This window comes from Erinaceus europaeus, chromosome X (genome assembly GCF_950295315.1).
Source record: "Erinaceus europaeus chromosome X, mEriEur2.1, whole genome shotgun sequence".
In the NCBI taxonomy this organism is placed as follows: Eukaryota; Metazoa; Chordata; class Mammalia; order Eulipotyphla; family Erinaceidae; genus Erinaceus; species Erinaceus europaeus.
The window spans coordinates 121639235-121645234 of record NC_080185.1 but is presented as its reverse complement, the minus strand read 5'-3'; positions in this window follow the sequence as shown (position 1 = coordinate 121645234).

Genomic DNA, 6000 nt, shown 5'->3' with positions numbered 1-6000 from the left:
CTCATGCAGACTCTGCTTCAAATAATCTTTTCCTTAACTCACCCATTCTCTCCCTCTGGCATTTCCAATATCCAAAGTATTTCTACAATCTTGACTTCAAGCCTTTCATGAACCAAGAAGCCCCCTTGCTCTCTCTCATTTACACTCCTACCCCATGCCAGCCACCAAAATATATTTGGCTAACTGAGAACATGGGTGGAAGTTATTCATTTGGGGAGACATGGATTGCTCATGAAAGAAAAAAAATAAGTAGGTTGTTGCTGTCTCTTCACTCAAGGGCTTCGGGAGATACCACAATATGAAGAGAAAATCGTCGGGCAGCCTGGTAGTGGTGCACCCTGTTAAGTACACATATCACCATGAGCAAGGACCTGGATTCAAGCCCCCACTACCCACCTGCTGGGGAAAATCTTCACAAGTGGTGAAGTAGGGCTGCTAGTGCCTCTCCTCTATCTCCCCCCACCCCTCTCAATTTCTCTCTGTCCTATCCAATAAAATTGAAAAAGAGAAGGAAAGGAAAGGAAAGGAAAAGAAAGGAAAGGAAAGGAAAAGGAAGAAAATAAGAGAAAAGAAAAGATGGCTGCCAGGAGCAGTGGATTTGTAGTTCTGGCACTGAGCCCCAGCAATAACACTGGAGGCAAAAAGAAAAGAAAAGAGAGGAGAAGAGAGGAGACCTCTATAGTATCTGTTTAAAAATTTTTAATACTTATTTATTCCCTTTTGTTGCCCTTGTTTTATTGTTGTAGTTATTATTGTTGTTATTGGATAGGACAGAGAGAAATGGAGAGAGGAGGGGAAGACAGAGAGGGGGAAAGACACCTGCAGAGAGGAGAGGAGATCTCTATAGTTTCTTTTAAAATTTTTTTCTTAATATTTATTTATTCCCTTTTGTTGCCCTTGTTCTATTGTTGTAGCTATTATTGTTGTTGTTGGATAGGACAGAGAAAAATGGAGAGAGGAGGGGAAGACAGAGAGGGGAAGAGAAAGACAGACACCTGCAGACCTGCTTCACCGCCTGGGAAGCGACTCCCCTGCAGGTGGAGAGCCGGGGGCTTGAACCGGGATCCTTATGCCGGTCCTTGTGCTTTATGCCACCTGCGCTTAACCCACTGCGCTACCATCCGACTCCCATCTCTATGGTTTCTGAGGAAGTTGGTTCCAGTGGCCAGGCGGTGGCACGGCTACTTAAGCACACACATCACAGTGAGCAAGGGTTGAGGCTCAAAGCCCTGGTCCCCACCTGCAGGGGGAAAGCTGCATGAATGGTGAAGCAAGGCTGAAGGTGTCTGTCTCTTTCCCCCTCTCTGTCTCTCCCTTCCTTTTCTATTTCTCTCTGTCTCTATCCAATAATTAATTAATTAATTAATATTTATTTATTTATGGGCCAGGCAGTGGTGCATCTGGTCAAGCGCTCACATTATAATGCACAAGGACCTGGGTTCAAGCCCCTGGTCCCCATCTGCGGGGAGGGGGGCTTCACAAGCGGTGAAGCAGGGCTGCAAATCTCCCTGTCTTCTCCCTCTCTATCTCCACCTCCCCTCTCAATTTCTCTCCGTCTCTACCCAATAATAAATAATGTTAAAAAAAGAAAGAAGTTGGGTCCCAAGTAGCAGGGCTCCTAGGCTCAGATTACCCATTCACTTCCAAGAAACTTCATGGGCCCAGGCCATACCTATCCTTAGGGACTGAAGACCAGGATCCTGCCCTCCACCCTCACTTCTACTGAAATTCCTGTTTATCAGTGATGTAGGGAGTAATTGAATCTACCTTCCTGAACAGACAGAAAGGGGACGTTGTCCATACACTCTGCTAGGGACAGCACAATCCAGCTCAGAGGACTGACTGCATCGCCACGGGACAGCGAGAGTGGGGAAAATCTGCAAAGTGTGAATGACTGAAGTGCCAGGTGTCACCAGGACAGCCCAGCCTTTACAGTGTAAATTTTTGGGCACCCAACCTAGGTGTTTTTTTTTTTTTTGAACAAGTGAAGCCCCCCCCCGGCCCCCGCCCCGTTAAATCTCCATCCAGGCTCATGGAATCCCCTGATTTCACTGGACTGCCTCCAAGCCAGGCTTTTCCAAAAATAGAGTCAACTCTGTGGCCCCACTAGGGCCTTCACTCATTCAACATGGTGGATCTAGACTTGCTGCAATGAAATGTACTGCAGTACTTGGTCCCAGTGGCCAAGCTCTTTGTTCTTGGGAAAACCACCCGACCTATTATTCCCTTAGCCTGAAATGGAACGAACGGAAAGACACGCCCATAGCACAAGATTAACAGAAATATTATGTGGGAGGGCTGGGGAGACAACATAATGGTTTTGCGAAAGACTTTCATGCCTGAGGCTCTGAAGTCCCAGGTTCAATCCTCAGCACCACCATCAGCCAGAGTTGAGCAGTACTCTCTTTCTCTCTCTGTGTATCTTTCTCTCACTAACGTACTATATATATAGATAGATAGATAGATATGTAGATAGATATGTAGATAGATATGCATATAGATATATAGATAGATAGATGTAGATATATATAGACATATATAGATATATATATAGATATATTTGCCTCCAGGGTTCTCTCTGGGGCTCAGTGCCTGCACTACGAATCTACTGCTGCTGGCGGCCATTTTTCCATTTTATTGGATAGGACAGAGAGAAATTGAGAGGGAAGAGGAGATAGAGAGGGGGAGAGAGAAAGACACTGCAGACTTGCTTCACCGCTCGTGACATAGGCCACCTGCAGGTGGGGAGCAGGGGCTCAAACCTGGATCCTTGCGCTTTGTACTAAATGCACTTTACTGAGCGTGCCACCGCCCAGTACCCTAAACATTGTTTAAGTATGTGTACTACAGTTTTTTTTTTAAAGAAATATTATGTGGGTGGGTGTCTGTGAAATCCTTAGAGCCTCCCCGGCTTAGAGTAAAAACGACCAGCATGTTTAAACAACAGAAACCGTCACTAGCATGTTAGAAAGGCTGCCCTTCAGACACGTCCAAATACGCCTGCAGAATCGGCGGTCAGCTATTAGCAGGCGCGACTGACAGCAGTGCAGGGCGGCCCTCGACATTCTGCGTCGCTCCGTGGTGTCTTTCCCTCACGCCCCATCTCAAGAGGCTTCCGGGATGCACTTGGGGCCACAAAGCAGCTGCGTGTGGGTGCGGGTGCGGGTGCGGGTGCGGGTACAAGGCTGCCCGTGAGGTGTGTGGGGGCAGCGGCACAGGGCCCAGCAAAGACCCTCAGCCAGTGGCCATGTTGGGAGAGACCTTTGTCCCCAACCCCAAGCCACAACCGCAGCCTCAGCCTCAGCCTCAGCCTCAGACACAGCCTCAGAAACAGCCTCAGCCTCAGCCACAGCCACAGCCTCAGCCTCAGCCTCAGCCACAGTCACAGCCTCAGACTCAGCCTCAACCTCAGACTCAGACACAGCCACAGCCACAGCCACAGCCACAGCCACAGCCACAGCCACAGCCACAACCTCAGCCTCAGCCTCAGCCTCAGACACAGACACAGACACAGCCTCAGACACAGCCTCAGACACAGACACAGACACAGACACAGACACAGACACAGACACAGACACAGACACAGACACAGACACAGACACAGCCTCAGCCACAGCCACAGCCACAGCCTCAGCCTCAGCCTCAGCCACAGCCTCAGCCTCAGCCTCAGCCTCAGCCTCAGCCTCAGACACAGACACAGACAGAGACACAGCCTCAGCCTCAGACACAGCCTCAGCCTCAGCCTCAGCCTCAGACACAGCCTCAGACACAGACACAGACAGAGACACAGCCTCAGCCTCAGCCTCAGACACAGCCTCAGCCTCAGCCTCAGCCTCAGACACAGCCTCAGACACAGACACAGACACAGCCTCAGCCTCAGCCTCAGACACAGCCACAGCCACAGACACAGACACAGACACAGACACAGACACAGCCTCAGACTCAGACACAGCCACAGCCACAGCCTCAGCCTCAGCCTCAGACACAGACACAGACACAGACACAGCCTCAGCCTCAGACACAGCCTCAGCCTCAGCCTCAGCCTCAGCCTCAGACACAGACACAGACACAGACACAGACACAGACACAGACACAGCCTCAGCCTCAGACACAGCCTCAGACACAGCCTCAGACACAGCCTCAGCCTCAGACACAGACACAGACACAGACACAGACACAGACACAGACACAGACACAGACACAGACACAGACACACACAGACACAGACACAGTCTCAGCCACAGACACAGTCTCAGCCACAGACACAGACACAGCCTCAGTCTCAGTCTCAGCCACAGTCTCAGCCACAGACACAGACACAGCCTCAGACACAGACACAGACACAGTCTCAGCCACAGACACAGACACAGACACAGACACAGCCTCAGACACAGCCTCAGCCTCAGACACAGACACAGACACAGACACAGACACAGACACAGACACAGACACAGACACAGACACAGACACAGCCTCAGACACAGACACAGACACAGACACAGACACAGCCTCAGACACAGCCTCAGACACAGACACAGACACAGACACAGACACAGCCTCAGCCTCAGACACAGCCTCAGACACAGACACAGGCTCAGCCTCAGCCTCAGCCCTGTGCTCCCCAGCGGGAAAGCCAGGCTCTGGCCTCCTGCACCGGCACCGACGACCCGGGGCCCTTGCACAGCCCGATGCCACGCGGCCGGTGCTGCTTCGTGGCGCGCAGGACAGGGCACAGCGATGGCGGGAAAGAGGGAAGCTGCAGCGCGTCCCACGACCAGGCCCCAGGCAGCGGCAGTCACCGAGGCCGCCCCGGGCAGCGCCTCCGGGACACCTGGCCGATTCGGAACAGCCCGTGGCCAGCCCACACAAGCCCCGGATGTGAGCCCCCGGCTTCTCAGAGCCCGCACCTACCAGTCTCGGGGGGTCCGCGGCTCGCCTCTCCCAGTGCCCAGTGCCGGGGTCCTGAGCCTGAGCCCACCTGCCGCCTCCGCCAGCCACGCAGGACCTTTGACCTCAGGCTCCACCCCCTCCCCGACACCTGGGGGGGATTGAGCGGTGGGCGGGTTTAGGGCCCGGGACTGGGAATCCAGTGTGCTGGAAATTGTGGGAGAAAAGGAGGCGGTGTGCTCTGGGGATTCTTATGGCAGAGTAGGAGGCCGTATGCAGTGGGAATTAGGGCAGAAAATAGGAGGCAGCGTAATTACCATCACTCTAAGGTAGTTTTGCCAGGCTAAGACTTGACATCCCTCCTCCATGATAGCTGAGCCAGCTTTGAGGGGGAGAATTTATCAGGTTCAGACACGTGGCAATCACAAGGCAATCCACAGAGAACCAGGTACGATTCACAGCAGTGGATGTTATGGAGTTGGCAGGTGGCTCACCCAGTGTGGTGCTCAGCTTATCACGACTGAGGAACCAGTGCCAGCCCCGGGACATCACATGGGAGGGGAGTGCTTCGGAGAGAAAAGCTCCACTTTGGTGGACTGGTGCTAGGGCGGCTCTCCTCTCTCTATCTCCCATCTTCTATCTAGAGGAAATAATAATGGACATCCTATTTAAATGGAATCATCTTTCTGAGCACTGCTGAGCGAGAGCACTTGAAATTTTCCTAATTACAGTGAGGGAGGCTGTGGTAGTGTGTTTCCCCCATTTGAAATGACCGTCTATTATATGGATTTGCAAATTGCCTAATTGTCTGGAAGATTTAAGAAGAAAAATGCTGTACCAGTAATTCTGTACAGCCCTGGGTTAACCTCAAGAGGATTTGGCTGAGGAAGATTAATTTAAGCAAATCTACCCAATATGTTTTAGGTGAGAAATCATGCTTTCTTAAAAAAGGAATGTTTTCAAAAAGAAAGCTATAGCAAAAATGCCTTGCCACTCCTTATGTCTTAGCAAATGATTCCCCTGACAGGACTGCCAGCTGAGACCGAGCATCGTTGCTGGTCTCCTTCGATGCGGCCACACAGGAGCCTACAGCAAAGCCAGCTCCTGGAGAAG